This window comes from Phyllostomus hastatus, unplaced genomic scaffold (assembly GCF_019186645.2).
Source record: "Phyllostomus hastatus isolate PE091 unplaced genomic scaffold, TTU_PhHast_1.1 phas_contig_40, whole genome shotgun sequence".
Taxonomy (NCBI): Eukaryota; Metazoa; Chordata; class Mammalia; order Chiroptera; family Phyllostomidae; genus Phyllostomus; species Phyllostomus hastatus.
In genome coordinates this window covers 28125429-28140252 of record NW_025333872.1, presented here as the reverse complement: position 1 = coordinate 28140252, position 14824 = coordinate 28125429, and positions in this window count along the sequence as shown.

The window sequence follows — 14824 nt, the reverse complement described above, 5'->3', positions numbered from 1 at the left end:
CTAAGACAAGGAATAAAAGCAGCTCTACCTAATACACAGAAACAAACACAAGGAGGTGGCCAAATTTAAGAGACAAAGAAATATGGCCCAAATGAAAGAACAGAACAAAACACCAGAAAGATAACTAAATGAAATGGACATAACCAATATATCAGATGCAGACTTCAGAACACTGGTGATCAGGATGCTCAAAAAACTCACTGAGTGTAGCAACAAAATAAAAAAGGCCCAGGAAGAAATGAAGATTACACTAAGTGAAATAATGAAAAACCTACAGGGAACCAATAGCAGAGGAGATTCAAATAATGATTTGGAACATAAAAGTAAAATAAGCACTCAATCAGAACAGTAAGCAGGAAAAAGAATTCAAAAAACATGAGGATAGGCTTAGGAACCTTTGGGGTATTTCCAAGCATATCAATATCCAAATCATAGGGATGCCAAAAGGAGAAGATGAAGAACGAGAAATTAAAAACTTATATAAAAAAATGATGCAGGAAAATTTCTCTAATTTGGTGAAGGAAATAGACATACAAGTCCAAGAAGCACAGAGAGTCCCATACAAGTTGAACCCAAAAAGGACTACACAAAGACACATCATAATTAAAATGCCAAAGGTTAAAGATAAAGAATCTTAAAATCTAAAAGAGAAAGGCAGAGAGTTACCTACAGAGGAGCTTCCATAAGACTGTCAGCTGATTTCTTAAAATAAACTTTGGGTGCAAGGAGGGACTAGCAAGAAGTATTCAAAGTGATGAAACACAAGGACATACAACCAAGATTACTCTATCCAGCAAGGTATCATTTAGAAGGGAAGGGCAGATAAAGTGCTTCCCAGACAAGATAAAGCTAAAGGAGTTTATCTTCACCAAGCTTTTATTGCATGAAATGTTAAAGGGTCTTATTTAAGGAAAATGAAAATCAAAACTATGAACATTAAAATGGCAACAAACTCACACTACCAATGAATGAATCTAAAAAAAACAAACTAAGCAAACAACCAGAACAGGGAATAGAATCACAGATATGGAGATCATTTGGAGGGTTATCAGCTGGCAGGTGGGAGGGAGAAAATGGAGGAAAAGGTGAAGGGATTAAAAAGTATGATTGGTAGGTAAAAAATAGACAGGGGGATATTAAGAATAGTATAGGGGGTGGAGAAGCCAGAGGCCGTATATACTTGACCGATGGACATGAACTAAGGGGAGTGGGGACTACTGAAGGGAATGGGGGTGTGAGGCAGATGGAGGCAAAGGGGAAAATATTGGGACAACCATAATAGTATAATCAATATATATTTTTAAATGTCTGTTTTAGATCAAAAAAGGAAAAAAACTAACGATTTGATTTTTTGCTTTCTGTTTGAATTTCAACAGCTCTAAGAGTCCACAGGTTGGCAGTGTATTATTCTGTTACACAAAATTGGACATATAAAATATATATGTACTGACCTGTTTTTGAAGTCAGATTTATATTGGCTCTGAAGTGCACAAGTTTTCTATATCCTTAAAGGAAAGAAGGGAGAACTGTGATTATAGCAAGAAGAGCATTCAATTCAGTTTCATAATACCTGAACTTAGAACCTTAGAATGGTGTTACCCAAACCCCATATTTTACAGGTAAAGAAACTGAAAATCCAGAGAGATTCAAGAAGAGAAATGGAAGTAAAGCACTGACTTAAGAGTCAGTGCTTCTATCCATGAAGAACTGTATTTCCAGGCCCATCTGTTACTTCTCTTTGACACCTAGCTATAAACAGAGGTGTAGGGAAACTAGATTCAGATAGTCGAAGGGGCAAAGACACAGCAGTTTGGATCTTATGCAATATACAAGGCTATATGAGAAAATGAGGAGAAATGTTCAATTTAAAGGAAACTGAATTAAAATTAAAGCAACACCAATATCAACAATACATCTATGTGTTGACATTCTTCCAAATTTGTCCCCTCTACCCAGTGAGCATCTGCAAGTCATACCTCCTCCTGGAGACACAGTGCCTCAGCTAGATTTCCCAAAGTGCCTTCCAGATCTACACATATGGCTGCATGAAAAATAGCCAATAATGAAAAATTTCCAGTTATGATAAATTCTAAGATGCTATCCTATAAAAACACCTCTTACTGGTTTACATTGTCCTGTATCATTCTTTTGTGCTTCCCATCTTTTTCTTTGGAAAGTAACAGATAAACAAAAGAGCAGAAAATTCATTATTACACTGTTAAAAGTGAAAACTAAATAAACCAAGCCTTTACTGACCTTTTATTCAATGCCAGATATTGTGTAAAACATGTTTTGCACATATGGTCTCAATAAATTCTCACAGCAGCTGTGTTAAATTGGCTCTTTATGTTGTTTAATAGATGAGAAACTAAATCTCAGAATGGTGGAGTAACTTCCTAAAATTCACCTACCTCAAAAATGAAAAGGTTCCGTTTCAAACCCAGGTCTTCCGGGTTGCGAGCGCGCGTGCGCGCGTGTGTGTGTGTGTGTGTGTGTGTGTGTGTGTGTGTGTTAGCTCAGTGCTTTCACACTAAACCATAATAAATTTTTCTACCAAGAGCAGATGAATAATACACCTACAGAAACTCATTCCATACAGTAAAGTGCATTGTCTACTTTTGTTGCTTCCACAATGCTGGACATAAGTCTAAAACTTCAATTGAGAGATCAAAAGTACCAGTATTTGTAAATTTTTCATTATGCCATGCTGAATAATACTGAATAATTCAGCATTATATTACCTGGTAAAAGTTTTCTGAACTTGTACATAATTGCTTTTGTAATATATTAAGAAATATTCTTTTATGAGTGATTTTTGTAATTCTGTTTCTTCCTAATTGTCAACATGAGGGATTTCGACTAGGGAATTTGGGAAGACTTCTCTCAGGGAGTGGAGTTTCCATTGGGATGTAAAGAAAACACAATTGTTTGTGTTATCCCATTGATTACACTAAGGTTTCTGACCCCTCCTGTAGGTAAAGCTCTGTAAATCAGAATTTTACACATGCACACACTGAAAAAGAAAAAAAGTACTTTTTCTGTTGTTGTTGTTGTTGTTATTCTAGTTTCTGAGGTCTAGAGTCAGATTGTTGACTTGAGTTGTTTTATTTTTTTTTCTTTTTTTTTTAAAGAGTTTTTTTTTAAGATTTTATTTATTTATTTTTAGGGAGGGTGGGGGGGGGGAGAGAGAGAGAGAGAGAGAGAGAGAGAGAGAGAAACATCAATGTGCGGTTGCTGGGGGTTATGGCCTGCAACCCAGGAATGTACCCTGGCTGGGAATCGAACCTGGGACACTTTGGTTCCCAGCCCGCGCTCAATCCACTGAGCTATGCCAGCCAGGGCTAAAAAGTACTTTTAGTGGAATCAAATACTATGTTGTTTGAAATATAAATGTTTTAAATATATATTTTTTTATTTGAAGTATTTTTTCTCATTTTCCATCCTGAAAATACGAATACTTGCATGTTTTTCTTAAGAAAGTGGGTCACATCTGTATTATTGGAGACTGTATAAGAAATGAGACAGAGTTATCAAAACTATACATCAACTTTGAAGGTAGCCTCCTTGTAATTAGTTGAATATTTATCTACTTCTTTTTTTAATTTTAATTGCTATTCAAGTACAGTTTTCTACCTTTTACCCTCATCCCAGTCCACCCCCTAGCCCTCCACACCTGCCTCTCATTTCCACCCCCCCCCTTGTTATTGTCCATGTGTCCTTTGTACTTGTTCCTGCAAACCCTTTTCCCCTGAAATTCCCTCCCCTCTCCCCATGGTAACTGTTCACCTGTTCTCAATTTCAGTGTCTTTGGTTATATTTTGCTCATTTGTTTGTTTTGTTGATTAGGTTCCTGTTAAAAATGAGATCATATGGTATTTGTCTTTCACCACCTGGCTTATTTCGTTTAGCATAATACTCTCCAGGTTCAACCATTGGTGGGATTGCAGACTGGTACAACCACTATGGAAAACAGTGTGGAATTTCCTCAAAAAAACTAAAAATGGAACTGCCTTTTGACTTGGCAATTCCACTGCTGAGATTATAGCCTAAGAACCCTAGAACATCAGTTCAGAAGAACCTATGCACCCCAGTGTCCATAGTAGCACAATTTATAATAGCCAAGTGCTGGAAGCAACCTAAGTGCCCATCAGTAAATGAGTGGATCGAAAAACTATGGTATATTTACACAAAGGAATTCTATGCAGCAGAAAGAAAGAAGGAGCTCCTACCCTTTGTGACAGCATGGATGGAACTGGAAAGCATTATTTATCTATTTCTTTGTTTATTTGTCCTCAAATCATAGCTTAATTGGATCCTAAATAAAAGCTGGTCTGGGCACATGGATTGTAGCCTGCAAAAAATAAAATGAAATAAAAAATAAATAAAATAAAATAAAATAATAAAATAAAATAAAATAATAAAGTAAAGTTAAATTAAATTAAATTAAATTGATAAAATAAAATAAAAAATAAAAAATAAAATAAAATAAAAGTTAAAGTGAACAGGGAAGACAATGTTAGATTCCACCAACTTTAAAGCCCTTAAGAAGTTCTTCCCTGTTGATCATCTGGTTCTCCTGTTCATCCTGTTTTAATAAGAGCTGAACCAATTTACACTTGGATCACAGGCTTATGTTAATTTTCTTTCTATCCTTTCACTCCCAGATCTATCTGTCTTGATGTCTCTGAACCCAGGATAGTAGTAACCTGATTCTGACTCCTGGTTACATCCATTACATGACAATTGGGTTTGAGGAATTTTAACCTTGACCTGTGCCTAGACTCATTAACTCAATTCCAGTGATTCATCAGAAAAGATTTTTCTCATTCCCTGATTGCTCCAATTCAGTTCATTATCATCATTCTAATCCTAGAAGCAGTTAAGCTTTTCACATTTTCTGTGCTGGCTGAAATGTATACTTATGCTCAGTAATGAATATTATCTAAAGCAGGATAGATATTCAATAGAACTGATTAGACATTCTTCTCAGAAAATTAGTGTTTGATTATTATGTAATAACCATTATGGTCAGCATGATTATTATTTTGAAATTCAATTAAATTATTACCTAAACATGTTTATTTAATAACACCTGGGGGGCATTTTTTAAGTTTTCCATTAAACATCAAAGAGAAGGGTAGATTGAGATATAAAGCAAATGGGACATGAACTCCTAACTTTACAAAGTTTAGAGTTTGATGAAGGTAATAGTTGTGAGAACAAATCAATTACAGTTTGAAATTAAATTAAAAAGGATAAAAGAAGTGGAATCAGAGTGTTATGTGTAGGGAGATGAAAAGCATAGTTAAACTTAAGGGTTTATGGAATTTTTGATTAAGGAAGTGGTATTTGAGTTCAAACTGATGGAATGAAAATCATTTAACTGCAAGGCATGAAGATGTTGAAATACACTGTGTATCAGATCTGGTCAGAAATCGCTGGGACTAGAGCAGAGGGCTTTGAGCACAGTAGCAAGAACTGTGTCAAAACTAAATGTCACCTCTGTACTGATTCTTGCAGACACAAAGCCACCAGGATGAATGTCTTGTTTTGTGGGGTGTATAGCACACCAGGGAGTATCCATTACATTGAACCAAGCTCCGTCCTTTTTCTGGCACATCATAAACTGCAAGCAGCTGTAGATTAGGGTTGTAACCCAGGACCTCCTTTGGGATCTCTTGCTTCTTTTCAAAAGCACAGGCTTTCCTAAATGACAAGGTAATCAGAAGTTTGTTCTCAGTTTTTGGGTTAGGATATCTCTGGAACATCTTTGTCAGAGTGGTAGGTTCCCCTGTGTGTGCTGTCTCCCTTGAGGTTACTCCCCAGCATGGTCTATCCACCCCTATCTTGAGCCATGGTGTGTTTCCTAACCAAATCCGCAGCCCACCCCTTGAACAGAAGAAATGCAGGAAGGAAGGATTCCTCTAATCACCATATCCATTTGTTCTTCATTAGATTACTACTCCAGCCTGCACAGTCATGTACAAGTATCTTTCCTTGTAGGGTAAAGGAATTTTAGAAAGAAATTTAACATAAGGACAGATAAGACAAAAGTTCTAGTTGCTGCACACTTTCCCTCAAATCTCACATTCTAGACAATTCTGAATAATGGCAAACAGTGAAAAGGCCACAAGAGAACTCTTTGGAAAGCCTGGAAAATGTGTTTACAAACTGAGAGAACTGTATCTTACTCCTTTGCTGAATGGCAGCCTCTAAACTTGATACCCAGAATGGCTCGTGTTTAACACCTCATCTCCTCAGTAATAATCAGCAATGAAACAATAATACTAAGCAGAAAATAAATGCAGATTTTGAAATTTTTATTGTGCTTCATATGCATAATCATGCCAGTAACAAATAAAATAAAAATAATACTATTATACAAAAAAGAAAAATATAATGAATTAACAATTTTGAATTATATTAACATATATTTTGAAAAAACATGTATGCATGTTGGTCTGTCATAGTAATGAATAACATTACTATTTCACACAATAAAATACAAAGAAAATTAATTGTAAAAAAGAATACATTTCAATTTTAAATGTATTATTAAAAGTCAGTAAAATATTTCATGTGTGAACTAAAATGTGTACTCACCAAACATAAATATTAATGTTTGCAGTTTGTAACTGCTTCATTCTTCTACATTTTAAACAAATAAAAGGACAGAGTGAAGGACAGAATGAAGTAACTTGCTCTGTTTCTTTGCCATTAGGCTCATTGTGCTATCATTATTTATTTTTGAATCTACTACTTAAATGCAGTAGTAGACATTTGCAGTAGTAGTAGAATGCAGTAGTAGTAGAATGCCACAAGGGCTGGAGACACAAACCACACTTGAAGTGAGGTCAGAGTTCTCCCAACTAGTATGAAGTTGCTCTCAAAATGAGACAATATAACTGAATCTGCATCTGACAGAGGACAATTGTACAAATGGGAATTCACCAAATTAATGTCCATGCAGAATATAATGTTTGCTAAAGGATAAGTAATAATGATGTGTTAATTTTTAGTCTACCTCTCTATTATTAATAGTCAAAATGAAAGGCAGCAATTATTTAAGAACTTAGACCAGCAAAATATTTTTTCCATGAGGAATATTTTATCACTGACACTGTTTAGAATTGTCAGAGCCTGCTGATAATTAAAAATAGACTGACTTTTGGTCAGTTATATTATTGTTTTAAAGTTTCCTACATGAAGTGCTCTTCCTTATCATCCACACAGGGCATTCAGCCCTAATAGCCACAATCTCAGCTGAATGGCCACTGCACTACAAAAATATGAATGTTCTGAGCCACTTAGAATGGGGTACAGGGGATATTGGGAGAACTTGAGACATGTACCCAGGAATAATAAGACCATACATAGATAGATGATAGATAGATAGATAGATAGATAGATAGATAGATAGATAGATAGATAGAAAGATAGACTGAGGCCTGCTTTTCATGTGGGGTACATGAGTTTTCTGGGGATCAAGTGGATACCACAGTGACTCCACCTAGGAAAATGTTTTGTGGGGAAGAGAGGACCACAGGAGAAAAAAATCAAGAAGTGCTGCTAGAGGCAAGAGATCAGGCAGTCTGTGATTACCCACACTGGAGGAGAATGCCATGTGGAGGTTCCCCAGAGGGGCTCCCTGGAGAGATGCCCTATGGAAGAGCCCATATTTATTTACTTGCCATGACTGGCCAGTACCCAAGGAAAAACCAGAACCTGCACTGGCTAAATTAAAAAACAAAACAAAACAAAACAAAACCCTCCAATCCTTTTTCTCATCTTTCCTGGACCTCTACCCTCAGACTTAAAGAAGTCAGAGGAGAAGCATAGTTCACCGGAGAGAAAGAAGTGAAGGGGGAAATTGTAACCCACCCCATGCCCCCTCCTTGTTACACTTCCCCAGCCCAAAGATCAAGCTTGGGTGCTAAGAAGGGAATAATCTTAAAACGAACTTACACTGGGCTGAATTTTACCAAAAACTGATCTGTTTTTCAGACCTGAAAGTGACCTGAAATGACAGCATCAGCCAAGTGCCCAGAAATCCAATAGGAGCTGTTTCAATGCAACAGTATAGAAAAATGAAGAGTGTGCTGTTGAGCTCAGCCTGTCAATAACTGGTTAAGGCTACACCTGTGTGTTGATGATACAGAAGGCTGAGAAGGATTTTTGCTACCCCAAGAACATTGTGCATCTTTGACCTTATTCATAACGATATCTACTTCTTTTTTGCTTCAAGCCCCTTGACCTCTGGTCCACCAACACAACCTCTTATCTCTGTATTTGAGGTTTAACTTCCAGCCTTCATACAGTGAGATTTGGGAGGCAGAAAGCACTGCAGTCTCCTAGCTCTGTGCTCCCTCCTCAACGGCTGTGAGAACCCCAGTCCCCTGCCTTCTTAGAGGGAAAGGGAGACACATTTCTTTTCCCTCTTCTCTCTCTTCCTGTTGTGTTCTCCTTTTCCAACCCACCCTACTCCTGTCTTCTTGTGGGGGAGACAGTCACTTCACGTTCCCTTTAAGACCAGTTCTCCCCAGGAGTCCACAGCTTCTTTAGGGTCTTTGGCTCTGTCCCAGGCTCAGCTTCATGAGGCATTGCTACTGCAGCTAAGCGGTCAGCCCTCTTTTCCCTCCTTGCTTACTCATGCTTTGCTGAAGCTCCTCTTACCAATTCCCTTTTCTATCTTTGTGACACCTGGAGCGTTTTCAATTATCTCAAGGAGTATCATGTAATTCTCAAAAAATTCTCTAGACCAAATCAAATTTTAAATCACTTTAATTTAAATAACAAATCTATGCTTTACAACATTTTAATGAGGGTAATATATTGCCAAAACAGTTTGAGGGGTATTATGACATACGTGTGGGTACTGATGTGTTTGGTTTATTCCTTCCAAATTAGAAGGGAAATAAACCTCAAATTATTTGATGAGGATGTTCAAGTGTTGCAAAAAGGGGTCTAGAGGATGTTCTCAGTGCTGCAGAGATGAGGGATCAGCATAATAAGGATAGATGCAGCCAAAAAGGAGAAGAGGGGGATTAACAGGACCATTGTGAAATCACAGGAACTGTGTTTCAAGTTTAGAGTAATTTTATTAAAGTTTAGTATGTCTTCACACTTGTGAAGCGTTGTTCTAAGGACTGTGTGTACATTATTTTATTTAATAGGTATGACAGCCTTGTAATGCTTCCTCAGTTGTCCTTACATTAAAGATGAGAAACAAATTCAGAATGCTCATCAGAAAACAGGTTTCAGGATGCAGACAACTCTGTATCCTCCTCCTCCACACCGAGAACTTGCCTGGAAATCTTTCTATAATATGCCATGCTCTTTTTTTTAACAAGGTAAAAATATTTCTTGTGAGCTTACCTTTCCTTATGGGGAGAGTGCATAGTGTATTGCCACTTTTTATTTAGTACTTTCTCTGTCAGCAAGTTGACCTATGTAATTTCCAAGCACCTAAGCTGCTGTGTGGTTAAGCACAATTGTCCTGGAGCCAGCTCGTATCAGCTCATGAGAATCGATTGTTAACTTTTCAGGACAACTTTTTGAGCCAGTTAATAAATATTATCATTATTAAAACAAAATATATAAACATTAAAATGAATTGTAATAAAAATAAAGGTAATATATACTTAAAACCCATGACTCCCTAATCACTTTAATACATTTTGCTATAAATTATACTCTTGAGGTCACTTACATGTCTTCTGTCTGTATAGTGGAAACACTCCAAAGATGTGCTACTGTGCTTCTCTCCCCAGCTCCACATTTAGTGACATCACATCAGGAACCTCAAACCAGCCATGGTGGCAGAACTGACACTATGAAAATCAGCCAACCCTCCAAATCAGGCTTGATGTACTATGTGTTGATTGTTTAGATCAAGGACAGTGATGACGTTAACGTAGATTAGATGCAAAAGTGTTCAAAGTACTGCTAGGTTATCCTTCATCTATTCTTCATAAAATAGGGTACAGCCAACCATTTCTTGCTTCTATATATATTTTGAAATTGACCTGGGCATTTTGGGCTCTTGTATTTTTAAGTCCACAGCTCTGTCTCCTTTCTGCTGCTATAGGCTCCCTTTAACCTAATTGTAACTGAAGCAAGCTCCCGCAGCCTATTCACTACAGCCACTGCTTAGCAGTGGCCAGCCTTTGATTGTTATTCCAAAGTCTCTATGTGACTTCCCTATTATTTCTTCACCCAGTGTTTCAAAAGGAAAAAAAATTGAAAAACATCACAGAATATGTTAACCTATTTTCAATCTGTGATAACTTTTAAAACATAAGGATTCTATACTTCAAGAATCTCATTAAAGTTGTATGTATGTAAAATATGGCAAGCATTAAAAAAGTATGAAAATTCTATATGTATAGTTTAAAAGAACAAACACCTATATCTACTGTTTTGGACTTTATATCTACGGTTTTCAGCCAAGATGGAGGAAAGAAACCAGATTTGTACCACAAAAGAGAAGGACAAAAAAGTTTTTTGGAAGTTACAAAGATCTAAGTTCTTCTTTTTTTTAAAGATTTTATTTATTTATTTTTAGAGAGGGAAGGGAGGGAGAAAAAGAGAAAAACATCAATGTGCGGTTGCTGGGGGCCGTGGCCTGCAACCCAGGCATGTGCCCTGACTGGGAATTGAACCTGCAATGCTTTGGTTCTCAGCCTGCACTCAATCCACTGAGCTACGCCAGCCAGGGCCTAGGACAAAATATTTTTAAAGACTGGACAAAAGCTAGACATAAAAAAAAATGAAGGATTGTGATCTCTAAGAGACAAAGGAATAAATAAGGTAAGCCTTAAACTTGTCCTAGTTTACTATGTTGAGAAAGGCAGAAGTCAAAATAACCTCCCAAAATTCTCTGGGGTGGGGGAATGGAGGCGAATGAATGTCTGGGGAGATGAAGGTGGCCGGGATTTGCAGAAAAGGGCACCAGAGCATACCACAAACAAATAAACAAATAGCTACAAGATTTTAAAAATGATTTCATTTATAATGGAATTAATAACATGAAATAACTATAAATAAATCTAAAGAAAATATGTACTTACTTTAAACAAATAAGTAGTATTGAGAAAATGTAAAGAATACCCAAATAAATGAACAGATACAACATATTAATCAATTGGCAGGCTCACTATTGTTAAGATGTCAAGACCACATCACTGTCACCAGAATGATTGAAAATTAAAAAAAAAACAACACTTTCAAATGCTGGTGAGACTGTGAAACAAGGAAAACTCATGCATCACTGGTGAGATATAAATTATTAGACAACTTTGGAAAAATGCTTGGCAATATCTACCAAAGCTGACCATGCAATGCCTATTACCCAGCAATTATACTCTTAGATATTTATTCAACTAAAATGCATACATATGTTCACCAGAGATGTGTGATGAAATGTTCTAAGAACTATTCATAAGAGCCCAAAACTCAAAACTACACAAAACTATCAATAGTAGAACATGCAAATAATTTGGAGTGTACTTCCACAATGAAATACTATACAGCAGCAAATGTGAATAATCTAAACCTACATGCAAAAATGTAGATGAAACATAAACATGTAAGAGTGAGAGACATCTGCATGACATAAGAGAAAATACAGTATATAATTTCACTTCTTTAAATATGTATAAATGAAATTAGTCTGTGCAGTTTCCTTGTGTGTAAGTGTCTAGGCGGGAACATAAAAGAAGTCTTCTGGGTGCTGAGGATGTTTGTTTCCTGATCTGAGTGAAAGTTACATGGGTGCTTTCAGTTTGTGAAAATTCAGGGAGCTGAACACTTTCAATTGTGTGCATTTCTGTGCATGTGCTATAGTTTAATAAAAAGTTTAAAAATATTTGGTACCCAAAGTATCAGCTTCATACCACTGTAGAAAACGCTACATCTCTTAAACTCTAAAATTAGAAAAACGTTTCATAACCAGAGAACAAAAATAAATGAAGCCTGCATACTCTTCAAATAGCATATTTTAAGTTATCTGCTATGATGGCTGATATATTGACAAATACAAATTCACAAACCTACTTTGGTTTTTTGACATCCTGTTTTCTCTTTTCAAAATTGTTTCTTTTCTAATTATAAACTAATAAAATACTTTAGATCATTCTAAAAAGTATAGAGAGGTAAAGGGAAGATTATATATATAGTATGTACTAAATACAATATTTCAGTATACACTGTTTAAATATCTCTATATAATTGCCTATGTTTATAAATATATATATAGTTCTGTTTTCTTCTCAAAATGTTAGATGCATGGCCTATATTCTATTTTATATGCTGCCTTTTCATGCACATGCCAATTGTGGTGTGAATAATTAAATGTAATTTTAAAACTTTTTAAAATACAGTTTTAATGGGCATATAATAATCTATATGAATACAGTGAATTTTAGTTACCCATTTTATTATTTAGGAGAGTTCATTCCTTCCAGATGTTTTGTTATTATAAAGAACATTGCAGTGAACATCTTTGCATATAAATCTTTAATACTGTTTACTTAGAATAAATCTATCAAAGACAAGTTACCATGTTAAAATATGTGATTTTTCTAAGATTCTTTACTAAATATATATTGTAAAATTATTTCCAAGGCTTTGGGTCAGTACAGATTCTCTGCAACTGTGCATAAGTAAGGCAGTTTCCCTGAACCCTTCCCAAAATTAGCAATTTTGCTTTTGATTCTTTTGATAGTTGCAAAATAACTATTTCATCAGTAAAACAGTAATTCATTGTTTGAATTTCTCTTTTTGATTAGTGAAAATGAATATATTTTACATGAGTATTGACCACCTGTGTTTCTTCTTCTAAGCATTGTGTACTAAGATGGGTGAAAATTGTATAGCAAGCTAAGTGGTTATCATGTAAAGACTAAAATAAACACAGGCTTACTTGGCACCCTTCCATCAGGTGGGAAGTTGGCAGGTAGACATCCCTCACACAGTGATTGAGAGACCCAGGCCCCTTTTCTCTCATGGCTCCACCACTCCCTAATGCCTCACTGTGGAGGCTGGGTCATGTGCACAGGTTCAGCAGGCACAGTGGGGAGGAGAGGGAGGAGTGGGGAGCAGGCACACTCACTCTCTGAAAAGCTCTGGCCTTGAAGCGGCACATCATTTCTGCTCCAATTCCATGGGCAGGAGCTTAGATATGTGGTCATAAGGGAGGCTGGAAATGAGTTTACCCATGTACCGGAATACAGTTCTGTCACCACTGAAGAGATGGTGAATTTTGTTAGATAGCTGGCAGTCTCTGTCATGATGTCCTTTGCTTACCTTAACTGGGTGATTGAGTTTTGCACATTAAACCTTTATATATGAACTATAAAAAATGTTGCTGTATGTGTTAAAACATGCCTTTGAATTTTAATAATGAACCTTTTATTTCTGATAATAAAAATATAAATTTATTTCCTTTGAGTGTTCTTGCATTGCTTTCATATGTAGAATTTAACTTCCCACCTCCATATTAGTAATCTTCCAAAATGTCTTACTTTTTTTCTAATAGTTTCATTTCTTCCATTTAGGTTTTTAATACCTCTGGAATTCTTTTTGATGAAGAAGCACTGGTGAGGTGGGATAATTTGACAATATACATATTTTCCCAGCATGGCTTATTGAATAATCCTCCCAAATCCTTCTTCATGATGCTGTGCCTATCATACACTGAACTCCTGTGTGTGCCTTGTCTGTTTACCAGCAACCTAGTCTGCTCTCTTTGAGATGCTAATTCCTCTCTCGGAAACATGTTTCTAATTCATGCAGCCTTTTATTTTTATATCTAATAGGACACTTCCCACTTGTAACAATTTTCCCTAAAGTTTCTTGCCTGTTTTTATCGGAATAAACTTGAATTCACCTTCTAAGTTTCCAAAACATATCGATACCTCTATCTGCCATCTGTTTTGTCATTGAGATTCTTACTAAATTGCATTCTTACTTAATTGCATCAAGAATAACATTAAAATATTCAAAATTGCCATATTCATAATATGCCAGAAACATATTATCGTAAGGTTTTTCCACCGAGGAAGAAAATCGAATCAGCCACAAAGGGGGTAAAACAGGATTTTATTGCGGTTGCGCTTCTGGGCGAGGTTCTCTGGTCCAGAGTAAGGGGGCCAGAGAAGTCGCGCCCCAGGAAGAGCAGCGGTATTTTTTATACATCGGGGTAGGGTAAGGCTTGTTGGGTTTTATTCTGATTGGGCGCTGTAGTTTCGTGGCAGACTGAGAATGGCTGACCACTTAGGCACTTGTTTCGGTAAGATTTGGCGGTAAGATTTGGCGGTTGCTTAGCTTGCAGTTTTCTTTGTTTGGCGCCTGCCGTGGGCGTTAACCCTTTCATATCCTGTCCAACCCAACAATTGTCTTTCATTTATTTAAGATTTTAGGATTTTTTCTTCTTTAATATCCCTTGGTAGAGAATTGCTGTTTTTTTCTTTAACTTTGTATGGAAGAGGGTCACTTGCTTGCACTAAGAGTTAATAGCCATAAATACCAGATTAAAACAATAAATATAAATTAAGTACCTGTGATGTTTCTGGCACTGAGCTAGTTACTGATATTGTGAAAACTCCCTTCCCCCTCTCTAAAATAAATAACTACGTGCATACATACATAAATGCATACATACATAAAATCCTAAGAAAGAAGGTGTATTTAGAAAAGTTTTTGCAGAGTGTTGCTATCAACCTTCCTTCCCACTTCTTCATGCACATGTAAACCAGCTCAGTCAGCAAGCACTTGCTGAGAGTTTACAGGACACTCAGGGCATGGCCCCATCCTTGGGTGTCAG